This window comes from Melozone crissalis, unplaced genomic scaffold (genome assembly GCF_028551555.1).
Source record: "Melozone crissalis strain CALT ecotype California unplaced genomic scaffold, PUWL_Pcris_2 ptg000187l_1, whole genome shotgun sequence".
Taxonomy (NCBI): Eukaryota; Metazoa; Chordata; class Aves; order Passeriformes; family Passerellidae; genus Melozone; species Melozone crissalis.
This window is the reverse complement of record NW_026535952.1, coordinates 2363593-2376529: the sequence shown is the minus strand read 5'-3', so window position 1 is coordinate 2376529 and position 12937 is coordinate 2363593. Positions and strand designations below refer to the sequence as shown.

The window sequence follows — 12937 nt, the reverse complement described above, 5'->3', positions numbered from 1 at the left end:
GCTGGAATGAAGTGACCTTTAAGGTCCCTTCCAACCCAAATAATTTTGGGATTCCATGATTTAACCTCAGAGCACACTCAGGAGGGATGCAGGGATTGTTATCCCTCCTTTTTTACAATGAGCACCAGGCAAAAATAAGAATTCAGTGAATGTTGCCAAGTTCACTAGAGGGGTTTTAAAGTGGCCACTGTTCAGCAACTAACCAGTGGTCCCCAGTCCCTTGTGGGTTGGGAATGAACCCTCTCATCCCCCAAACCTGAGGTGTCAGAGCTGGCTGGGAGCAGCATGGGCCAAACACGGAGCCTCTGGGGCTGATCCCAAAGTTCTGCCTGGCATGGGACACTCAGGGAGGATCACAGTCACCCTCAGGGTCCCACCAAGGACTCATGGGCAGCTCAGCTGGGGCCAGCACCCTGAGCCTCCTTCCTGAGTGCAGGAGCCACAGAATTCCCAAATCCCTGGGGCTGGCACAGCCCTGCCAGCCCATGCAGTGCCAGCTGTGCCCCATGGGCACCCTGTCCCCAGCCCAGAGCACTCAGTGCCACCTCCAGGGGACACCTGCAGGGATGGGCACTGCAAAGCTCCCTGGGCAGCCCCTGCCAAGGCCTGGTGTGGCAATGCCAGCTGTGGGTTTCTCTGGGTCTGGATTGAAGGCACTTGAGATGGTGTTCCATGTTCACACTCAGGTGTTTATTATTTCTTATCAGTAAAACAGTTTCACTACTGTGAGTTCTGCAGCTTTTCATTAGAAGGCACAAAATGGCAACAATCTCTTGGTACAAGGACTTTTAAGACTGAACTATCCAATGAAGAACTGACACCTGGATTATTTTCCCTTTTAACCCAATAACTGATCCCAAAGAGCTGCAGTGGAGACTTTTCAATTACAAAATGCCACCCAAACCCATGGAGAAGAAGGAAGAAGCAGCATGAAGAACGAACCCAGGACAACACCCTGTGCCCTCCATCTTGCTGCCATCCACAGCACACTGAAAACCCCAAAACCTCAATTTCTCACCAAATGATGCACCTACACTGCTCTCTATAAAAATCTATTTCACACTTTTGTGATTTCCAGTCTATCTTGAACTCTGGGAAACTTTCTCCATGGATGAGGGTCAGAGTCAGTGCTGCCCTGGGGGTCAGGGCACCCCAGAGCAGACACAGAAATATTCCCTGTGTGCCCTGGGTTTGCACAGCCTGAGCTCCCTTTCCATGGGCAAATTGCTGCTGCTGTCCCAGCTGAGCCTGCCCTGGCCCAGCCTGAGGCCGCTCCCTCTGCTCCTGTCCCTGTTCCCTGGCAGCAGAGCCCGACCCCCCCGGCTGTGCCCTCCTGGCAGGGCCTTGTGCAGAGCCACAAGGGCCCCTGAGCCTCCTTTGCTCCAGCCTCAGCCCCTTCCAGCTCCTCAGGGATTCTGCAGCCCCTTCCAGCTCCTCAGGGATTCTGCAGCCCCTTCCAGCTCCTCAGGGATTCTGCAGCCCCTTCCAGCTCCTCAGGGATTCTCCAGCCCCTTCCAGCTCCTCAGGGATTCTGCAGCCCCTTCCAGCTCCTCAGGGATTCTCCAGCCCCTTCCCAGCTCCTCAGGGATTCTGCAGCCCCTTCCAGCTCCCTCAGGGATTCTGCAGCCCCTTCCAGCTCCCTCAGGGATCCTGCAGCCCCTTCCAGCTCCTCAGGGATTCTGCAGCCCCTTCCAGCTCCTCAGGGATTCTGCAGCCCCTTCCAGCTCCCTCAGGGATTCTGCAGCCCCTTCCAGCTCCCTCAGCGGGGATTGACTCTCCAGACCCTTCACCACCCTCAGCAGGAAAGATCCATGTGTGGAACAGAGGCAGAGACTGAATCTCCACCCCAGCTCCAGGTTATCTCCAGCAGCTCCATCTCCCATTTCAGTAGAGAAACCATTTCAGGATGAGCTGAATTATCTGCTACATCTGATTCCAACCTCACTCCACTCCAAGGGAGCCAACTCCCACTCATGTTTCACCTGAAAGCCTCTGGAAAAAGCCACCTCCAGCTCCCTGTGGGTTAATCACAGAATCCCAAAGGATGCAGCCAATAGCTCCTTCCCCAGTTAAACACAGACTGAATTGGGTATTAACTACCTGCTGTGTTTGGCAGCTCTCTTATTCCTAAAATAAATAACTGTATGAAAAGTCATAAACTCTATATTGGACTTTTTCATTAAAAAAAAAAAAAAGCCAGAAAAAAAATCAAAGTACTGTCAGGATTTTAGCAGCCTCACTTCTTGCAGTAAATCTGCTTCCACAGCTGTTCCTGCTGTACTGTGTCCTTCAGCCAAGAGTTGCTGCAGTCCAACATTTCCTTCTTAAGTTATTCCTTACCCAGAGCAAAGCCAAGGGAATTTTGGACAGGGCTTGCCTGCTCAAAATTATGAATGTGCTCTTATTAGAGCAGGTTGCATGTTTTATATTAAATATTCATTCAAATAACCATCCAGCAAAATGTTTGTCGGGATAAGAGTTACTTTGGCTGAAAGGACACATTTTTCTTCCAGTCTCCACCAAAACTCGCCCATATTTATCATGTCCAAGATCTAAGAGGGTCTTGCTTGAACTTGGTTGAGCTCCCTCAGCAGTGCCAGGTCCTGTTCTCCTGTTTCAGAGCTGCACCACTTCAGGAGGTCACAGGGGAAAAGCCTTTTACAGGTTCCACTGCAGCTCATAAAAGGGGGGAAAAGGCAAAAAAGGAGGGGAAAAAAAAAGAGGAAAGTGGCATTTGCTCCTCCTGCCTCTTAAAAACCTGCCCATGTTGAGCTGAGAGCCACAAAGGGTCTCATAATGGTTTGATTTAATGGAATTTTGGAATGGTTGGCATGGAAGGGACCTCAAAGCCCATCCAGTGCCACCCCTGCCATGGCAGGGACACCTCCCACTGTGCCAGGCTGCTCCAAGCTGGCCTTGGGCACTGCCAGGGATGGGAAGTCCAAAACCTCCCTGGCCAACCTGGGCTTCACCGCCCTCACAATAAAGAATTTCCTGCCAAAATCCCGCCTGTCCCTGCCCTCCCTCAGCCTAAAACCATTCCCTCTTTCCCCATCACTCCATCCCTTGGGAAATGTCCCTCTCCAGGTCAAACCATGAAGGAGAAGTTTCCTCGAAACCCCAGAGAACTCCAGAGCTCCACCCCTGGTTCTGAGGCAGAGCCCAGCTCCAGGAGCTGCTTCCATGAACAAAATCAAGGATTAGCAATGTTGCCATCGTGTGGCTGCTCCCAGCAAAGGCTCACGAGCCTGAATTTATTCATCAGAAAGAATTTTCCACTTGGATCCTGCTGGTAAAACTCAGAAACAATGCTGGAAGTTGTTACCATTACAGGATGTAATTACAATAATTATTTTTATAGCAAGAACGTGTGTGCAATGGACGAGGTGAAACCACAGCTCTGCCTGTGCTCCTTACCCTCAGGGATTTATAGATCATATAGAAAACCTCACTCCAAAATTCATCTTGAGTTACCCAAGCAGAAATTCTAGTAGTGAAAATCCCCTTTTCCTGCAGAAATGAGAAGGGAGAAAAAAGGACAAGGAATCAGTTTCAATACTCTTCATATTTGACACGGCTTGAAAGTGAAACTTCAGTGTTCCAACTCTTGAATTACTTTACCCTGACTGCTGAAATAATTTGTGATTTTCAGTGATTTTATTATATTTTCTCTTATAATCCTTTCTCTGCAGTGTCACATCAATTCTCCTGCAATGACAAGAAAAATCCAAGGAAAGGAACCCCCAGAGCCACATCAGAGCAGCTGGGGCTGCCCCTGGATCCTGGCAGTGCCCAAGGCCAGCTTGGAGCAGCCTGGGACACTGGAACCTGTCCCTGGATGGGCTTTAAGGTCCCTTCCAACCCCAACCATTCCATGATTCTGTGATTTATTGTGATTTATTTGGAAAATTCCTCCCCTCCTTCTGGGAAGCTGAGTGTGAACAGAAATAATGGTGAATTTACAGAAACGATGGTGAATTTACAGAAATAATGGTGAATTTAGAGAAACAATGGTGAATTTACAGAAGCAATGGTGAATTTACAGAAGCAATGGTGAATTTACAGAAATAACAGTGAATTTCCAGAAGCAATGGTGAATTTACATAAACAATGGTGAATTTACAGAAATAACGGTGAATTTACAACCCCAGGAACCAGCACATCCCAGGTCCTGGCAAAGTTCTCCAATTTTTTTTGGTGGAAATCCCTGCCTGGGCATAAAGTGCAGTTGTTTTATGCCCACCCTTTGCCACTGCACAGGATTTCCCATTCCAAGGAATTCCATGGACAATAACCCATCTTTTCCTGCACTCTCTGCTCAGAACCACCCATTTTATCCAGTAAAATATTGCAGCAGGACAGTGGTTTGTGCTATTCCTGCTGATCCAAGCAAGGAACTCTGATTTGGCTGTTCCTGGCTGTCAATTTTCCCTTCTTGTAAAATCCATCCCACTGAAGAGATGAAGATTTTTTTTTAGGGATTTCAGATTTGGAATATTGGAGCACAAAGCCAACCCCTCCTCTCCTGCCCTGCTGTTGGTTTTTAAGCACATCCAGCTGGTGCAACCCCACTGGAAAGGGGAAAACAAAAATATCCAGAGGCTCCTGCAGCTCCTGCCTTGCAGAAGGAGCACTCAGTGAGCCCAAAGTACCATTCTGAAGGAGATCAATTGACCAGGCTGAGATCCCACAGCCATTCCCATTCCAACCTGGCCCTTTTCCATTTCCCTCAGCAAACAAAACTTCAAAATTCCTTATTTCAGCTTGGCAGAAATCAAAACAAAAACTCCTGCCCAGATTATTTATTTACTTTTGGTGGCTGGAGGGGAGAAGTTTATGCTGAGACAAAACCTAACATTATTTAGCATCAAAGTTTTGCATTATTGTGCTTAAAACTCCAACCTTGAGGAGGAAAAATGCTCAGAGAAATAACTCCCTTCAAAATGAAGCTTTCCTGGTTCAACTCTCAGCAAGAAAAACATTTTAAAATGGAAAACACAAATAACTGGAGCACAAACAGGAAGATTTGGGGAGTTCAGCCCTCACAGAAAAGATGGCAACAACTTAAAAGACACAAACAGGTTCCTCTCCTTTCAGGAGCAGCAGGATCAGGTTTTCCCAGGCACTGGAAGAGCCCCAGTTTATACCCAGTTTCCAGACAGAAAGAAATCTGTGAACCTTTTTAATTCTCCATGCTCTGAGAGGCAAATCCTCCAGGACTGCAGGCGTGGAGGCCTCGGGGCCGGGGCTTTTCCTGGGATTTTTCAGCTGAGGGAAAAATCAGCAAAACCCTCAGCAATACCAACATCCCTGGGCTGGGAGATCAGCAGGCACAGGAGGGAAAACTGCTCCCAGCTCACAGAATTCACAGAATCACAGAATTCACAGAATTCACAGAATCACTGGGTTGGAAGAGGCCTTCAAGACCATCGAGTCCAACCCAGCCCCAACACAGCTAAACCCTGGTTGAAATTTTTGCCCCCAATGTCCAGGAGGAATGATGAGGTGGACTCCATCTTATCAGAAGGGTAATTAATTAATTTATTATATTATTCTATACTGTATTACATTTTATTATATTACATCTAAACTGAATCTGCACTCACCCTGTGACTGTCAGCCCACAGTCCTGACACACACCTGGATTCAATTGGTCAGTGAATCCAAACACACCAGAATCAAATCATCAATTCTCGTCAGGTAAACAATCTTCCACTGTGCATTCCTCTTGTGAACAAACATAGGAGCAGTAAATGAGGTAAGAACTGTGTTTCCTTTCTCTGGGGTTCAGAGAATGTGAATCTCAGAAATATTCTTGGGAAGTTGTGCCTTGTGTTTCTCTGTGAAGAGAAATGTGGCTGCACCCAGTGCCACATCCAGGCTCTGTTAAACACACCCAGGGATGGGGACTCCACCCCCTCCCCGGGCAGCCATTCCAGAACTTTCTCACCATTGCTGCAAAAACCTTTTCCCTGCTCTCCAGCCTGTGTTTCCCTTGGTGCAGCTCGAGGCTGTGTGCTCTGGGTGTGTCAGTGCTGCTGCAGACAGAGCCCAGCCCCAGGTGAGCACAGGCCCCTTTCAGGAGCTGTGAGAGTGATGGGGGCAGCCCTGAGTCTCCTTTTCTCCAGGCCGAGCACCCCCAGCTCCTTCAGGGCTTCCTCACAGGGTTTGTGTTCCCAGCCCCTCTCCAGCCTCGTTGGCCCCTCTGGATGTGCTCAGTGTCCCCAGGTCCTTCCCAAACTGAGGGGCCAGAGCTGGGCACAGACTCCAGGTGTGCCCTCAGCAGTGCAGGGGCAAAATGAGCTCACTGCTCCTGGGACAGCCAGGGACAGACACAGGAACAGCCACAGGGACAGATACAGGGAGAGACAGGGACAGTCAGGGACAGACACGGGGACAGAATGGCCTCCCTGCTCCTGCTGGCCACTCCATTCCTGATCCACACCAGGAGCCATTCGCCTTCTTGTCTTCCCCATTCCAGCTTTCTGCTGGGCTTGGAGCACCTGCAGGGAGACCCCAAGATGATGAACATGGAGAAGTTTCTCCCACGGGGATGGGGAAGGAGGAGCAGCCTCAGCACCCCCAGTCCCATCCCTCTGCAGCTCTGTCAGATCCCCTTGGAAGGGGAATGGCAGCATCCCAAAATCCCACACCTGAGGAAGAACAGAGCTGCTGTGTGGGGTTGGGGCTGCTCAGGAGAGCCATAATTGGGACCAAATGTTGGGATTTGACTTCAGAGATGATTGGTAAAAGCACTGCTGAGTGAGGGCTGAGAGATCTGAGCAGGAACAACTGGAATGAGCAGGAAAAATATCTGGGAAGGACAGAGGGGTTTGGGATGGGAGGAACCTAAAAGATCATCCAGCTCCAACCCCCTGCCATTGCAGGGACACCTCCCACTGTCCCAGGATGCTCCAAGTCCTGCCCAGCCTGGCCTTGGGCACTGCCAGGGAAGGCCCAGGTTTGAGCTTTTCTATTTTTCACATTCTGTGCTGCTTCAGTGTGTGGGGCTGGGTTCACATTCAGGGATGGTGAGCTCTGTGCACAGAGCAGGGAGACAAAACAATTCCTGCCCCAGCTGGGCACCAAGGACAAATGACCCAAATCTCAGCCCAGGAGCACAAACCCCGTGGGCTGGAGAGAGAAAAACAAGCAGGGTGGGACTGCCTGGGCTAAAGCTGGGATGGGACAATGAACTGCAAGGTGCAAATGGAGCAGAACTGATCCCAGGGACAGCCCCCGTGCCCGGCCGTGCATTTTGGGGCCATTTTGGTTCATCTTGGGTGCAGCCCTGGCTGGGCTCTGGTGCTGCCCAAGGTGCATCCGTGGAGGAGATGCTTTGAATGAATCCCTGCTTTGTTCTGTAGCTCTGTTCTAGCTCAGCCTTCTCAAGGCACCACCAGGGATCCAGGGGCAGCCAGAGCTGCCTGGGCACCCTGTGCCACCCTCCCAGGGAACGATTCCTGCCCAACATCCAACCTAACCCCACTCCTTGTCATCCCAAAGCCACTGTCCCTTGTCCTGTCACTCCTGTTTTCCCATCACCTCCAGGCACTGAACCCTTGCTGGACTTTTCTCCCAAACCCCAAATCCATTCCAGTCCCTCCATAAAGGCTGCCAGCAGCTCTGTGGGCTGTTCCTGCAGCCAGAGGTTGTGCAGGATGTGCAATCCTGGGAGTTGTGTCCCCTCACCCATGGCTAACCCAAAATCTCTTGCTTTGACCCTCTGTGGTGCCAATTCCTCCTGGGAAAGCTTCTGAATCCACCGAGTAGGAGAGGAGGCTCTGTTCATGACTGAAATCATCCTGCTGTGTTCTCTTCCCTCTAAAACCCTGTTTGCTTCTTCAGCATGTAGAAAAACCCTGAAATTATCAGTTTGTAGAACAAAAAAAAAAAAAAAAAAAAAAAAAAAAAAAAAAAAAAAAAAAGTAAAGAGGATGAAAAATGTCTGAAGGATGAAGTCTGGGGTAGAGGGGAGTTTCTGCTCAGTTTGCTCTGCTTTAGAGAATGCTGTCACCTGCTGGCAGGAGAGTCAGAAATCAGAGTTTTGTGGCAAAAAAAATAATAGCCTCCCCATTCCAGAGGGGAAAAATTCCATAAAAAACCTCCCAGGTAAAACCCAGGCTGGGAAATGAGGTGTGCTTGGGACAGAAGGATCCTCACTGGGCTGACGGTCCTGCACAGGGATTCCCAAAGACACCAAAGTCCCTCTCAGCTTCCCTCCCTCACACTCCTCCAATTTTTTGTCTCCTTCTCCATCCTCTCTCTGATCCCAGCTCCCATTAACCCCTTCCTGCCCCTTTTCCTCTCCCATTCCTGTTGGAGAATTTTGCTCAGAAACGGCTTCTAGAGTTTTGTTCAGACATGCCATAATCATATACAGCTGATGGAAAAGTAAAAGGCAGCTGTGAGGAGCAAATTCTCACAGCCTGTTTCTGTAAACAACAAGGTTCTCAGGCACATTTATGTAAACAGCAGAAGTTCTCAGGTTGTTTTTTAATAACAAGTAAATATCTTGTGTGTGATCTCAGCACAGCAGCCCTGATGTGCAGAGTCACCGAGACCACCCCTGGGGGGCTCGGAGGTCCTGGAGCGTTGCCAGAAGTGTCTGGTGGCTGCACTTTGATCCTGCACGGGAAACGACACCTGTGTGAGGATGGGAGGATCTCACGGGGGTAAATGGTGAAGGGATGGGTTAATTAGAGTGAGAAACACAGGGTTTGCAATCTCGGTACAGGGGGGTCTGGAGAAACAAGATGGAGGAGTTGGGGCGTGTCCTGTCCTTCTTCTTCTTCTTCTTCTTCTTGGCCTCCATCTTCGGTGGTGGTGGTGGCACTTTGGGATTGGTTCTTACTGAAAGTGCACTGGTCAATAAGGGTGAAAGGCACTGGGGAGAATAGGTAAATATCTCACACGTAGTTTTGGGTATAAAGATCAGTGACCGCCCCGAGGGCTCTCAGTGTGCTCATGGCCGGCGTGCTGTGCTCTGTCGGGCCGGGAGAAAATCTTGTAGATAAAAACCAATAAACACTGAAGAACTGAAAAACCTGAAGTCTCTTCTCGTCCTTTGGAGCGCGGGCTGTCCCAAGGCCATCCTGAGCCTTTCCAGGCCATCAAAAACAGCCGAGACAGCGACAATCTTGTCCTTGGATAAGTTATGGGAAAGCAAAAGTGACAAACATGGAGGCCTTGAGAACTTTCATATCAGGGTGAGAACACAAATCTTGGTTTCAATAAGAAACCACAGGTATTGAAAACAAAAGGAGGGGTTGGTGTTTAATCTGTAACCAATGATGAGCTCGGGTTTTGCAATATGTCTGAACTTAATTAACACGGTTATAAAATGTGCCTGGTGGATCAATAAATCGGAGTTCGATGCTGATCAGAGGATGGGTCGTCTCCCTTCGCTTCATATAATATAGTCTAGGTATAACATAATTATAATATAAATAAAACTTATAAATATATCATATATTTATAATATAAACATATATAACTTATACAATAAAATTTCTAATATAAATAAAATTTTAAATATATATAAATTAATATAAATAAATAATACATAAAATATAAAAGTAATATATAAAATATAAATAAATAATATATATTATATTATATTATATTATATTATATTATATTAATTATATTATATTATATTATCCTATACTATATGTAATACATTATATAACATATAATATAGTCTAGGTATAACATAATTATAATATAAATAAAACTTATAAATATATAATATATTTATAATATAAACTTATATAACTAATAAAATAAAATTTCTAATATAAATAAAATTTTAAATACATATAAATTAATATAAATAAATAATACATAAAATATAAAAGTAATATGTAAAATATAAATAATATATAATATATATAATGTAATATAATATAATATAATGTAATGTAATGTAATGTAATATAATGTAATGTAATGTAATGTAATATAATATAATATAATGTTATATATAATATAATATAATATAATATAATATAATATAATATAATATTTAAAAATATATAAATTGACATAAGTATAGTATAAATATAAAATATAAAGACCCTTTTCAATCTCCCACTTCCACGAGCCCAGAGAAAATCAGCAGCTCCCAGGGCAGGGAGCTCCCACCTGCCCGAATTCCACAATTCCAACTGCTCACAGGCAGCACTGAGGTCTGGGACTGCCAAAACTGTGCTGGCCACTCCAGGGCTGGGGTCGGGAAAAATCAGGAAAAATTTGTTCCTGGGAAAGGAAGGATGCCCAGGGAAGTGGTGCAATCACAGCCCTGATGTCGTTTCATTCCTGACATTCTGTTAGCACAGAATTCATCTGCCTCTTCTGCAGGGCCCTGCTGCTGCCAGAGCAGAAAACACCCAGAGATCCCCAGAAAGTCTTTTTTTAAAATTAATTTGATGGTCTTTATATTTTATATTTATACTATATTTATGTCAATTTTTATATATATATATATATAATATATATAAATATTATATATTATATATTATTCATATTTTACATATTACTTTTATATTTTCATGTATTATTTATTTATATTAATTCATATCTACTTAAAATTTTATTTATATTGTAAATTTTATTTTATAAGTTATATAAGTTTACTTATTAATATATTATATATTTATAAATTTTATTTATATTATAATTATGTTATACTTAGTCTATATTATATCATGTTATATAATGTATTACATATAATATAATGTAATGTAATGTAATGTAATATCCACTTGAAACTGATCTAAAAAATGCAAATTCTATTTGAAATTAAACCCATCTAAAATTGTAAATTCTATTTGAAAACCATCTGAAAAATTGCAAATTCTATTTGAAATGAAACCCATCTGAAAAATTGCAAAATCCACTTGAAATCATCTAAAAAATTGCAAATTCTATTTGAAATTCATGCCAAAAATTGTAAATTCTCTTTGAAATCCATCAAAAACCTGCAAATTTTATTTAAAACCCACCTGAAAAATTAGAAAATCCACTTGAAACCCATCTAAAAATATGTAAATTCTGTTTGAAACCCATCTAAAAATGGCACATTCTATTTTAAACCCAGGTTAAAATATGTAAATTCTATTTGAAACCCATCTTAAAACCCACAAATTCTATTTGAAACCCATCTGAAAAATTACAAAATCCACTTGAAAACCCATCTAAAAAATTGTGAATTTTATTTGAAACGCATCCAAAATTTGCAAATTCTATTTGAAACCCATCTAAAAAATTGCAAAATCCACTTGAAACCCACCTGAAAAATTGCAAAAGCCACCTGAAACCCAAGAAATGTAAGAATGATCTCTCTGTAATTCTTCACTAGAAGAAAACCCAGCTTTAATTAAATCTAATGAAGATCCACCCTCACCACAGAGAGAAAACAAAGATCCCACCAAGTCTCCTACAACTTTTTGCTCATTAATTGTTGAAATTTAATTGGAGGCAAAATTCATTTGCCTGAAGGTGTTGGTTAATATTTCCTCCCTGTGAGACTTTTGTGAGTCACTTCTGGAACATTTGTATTTCTGCTTTTATGAAGTATTAAAAACTAAAAAGAAATTTTAAGTGTAGCAGTTTCCCATCCACTGGATTGTGTTTTATTGGCTAAGGGAGTTGGGGAAAAGGGGAAAATTCAATGTACACACTCAAATCTCAAATCCTGCTGCCACAGGAAAATCCCACAGCTGCATTTCTTTTTTCAGTGCAGAAATAAAAGGAGAAGAACTTTCTGCTGTTTCATTCTCCCAGCAGCTCTTCAGAGGATTTCCTCCTTTTGCTTTCTTGTTCTTGCAGTTCAACGTTCCCATTTCTGCTCTGTGCTGAGCTCAGAGGGCACCAGCTCCACCCCACAGCCCTGGGAGCATCATTTTCCACCAGAAATAACCCAAAAGGCTGCGATGACACAATTCCCTCTTTTTTTAGAACCTGGGAACTTGGACTGGGGATTGAGGATTGAATTTTTGCAAAAAGAAATGAATTCAGACAGGGCTGCTGGGATTCAGGCTGGGAGGGTGTGCTCAGCCTTTATTTGTTGGACTCACAGCTGGTTTGCTCATCATTTTACACCAGAAATAACCCAAAAGGCTGCAATGACACAATTCCCTCTTTTTTTAGGTCTTGAACAACATCAAATCTTATGAATGCATTGGATTCTTTTTGCCAGACAGGTACTGGAAGGCATGATGCTTTCTAAACATGATTTAGGGACTCTGGTGGAGACTCACATCTTACTGGATGGATTTTTAACCCCCAGATTTCCCTGATTTCCTTACTCTTGAGTCACTTCCCAACTATTTCTGCTGCTGCAGAACATTCCTAAAACCTGGATCTTCTGCTGGCAGTTTCACAGAAATGTTGATGTTTCTACACCAAACCTGGGAACTTGGACTGGGAACTGAGGATTGAATTTTTGCAAAAAGAAATGAATTCAGACAGGGCTGCTGGGATTCAGGCTGGGAGGGTGTGCTCAGCCTTTATTTGTTGGACTCACAGCTGGTTTGCTCATCATTTTACACCAGAAATAGCCCAAAAGGCTGCAATGACACAATTCCCTCTTTTTTTAGGTCTTGAACAACATCAAATCTTATGAATGCATTGGATTCTTTTTGCCAGACAGGTACTGGAAGGCATGATGCTTTCTAAACATGATTTAGGGACTCTGATGGAGACTCACAACTTACTGGATGGATTTTTAACCCCCAGATTTCCCTGATTTCCTTATTCTTGAAGTCACTTCCCAACTATTTCTGCTGCTGCAGAACATTCCTAAAACCTGGATCTTCTACTGGCAGTGTCCTCACAGAAATGTTGATGTTTCTACATCAAACCTGCACAGGGAACTTGGACTGGGAATTGAGGATTGAATTTTTCAAAAAGAAATGAATTCAGACAGGGCTGC

General features: G+C 44.3%; 1 protein-coding gene across 2 annotated transcripts in view; it reads right to left on the bottom strand.

Moving 5' to 3' along the window:
• DOP1B (DOP1 leucine zipper like protein B) overlaps positions 1 to 12937 on the bottom strand; it is a 248579-nt gene that overhangs the window by 95128 nt on the left and 140514 nt on the right. The gene's annotated exons all lie outside the window — the stretch shown is intronic.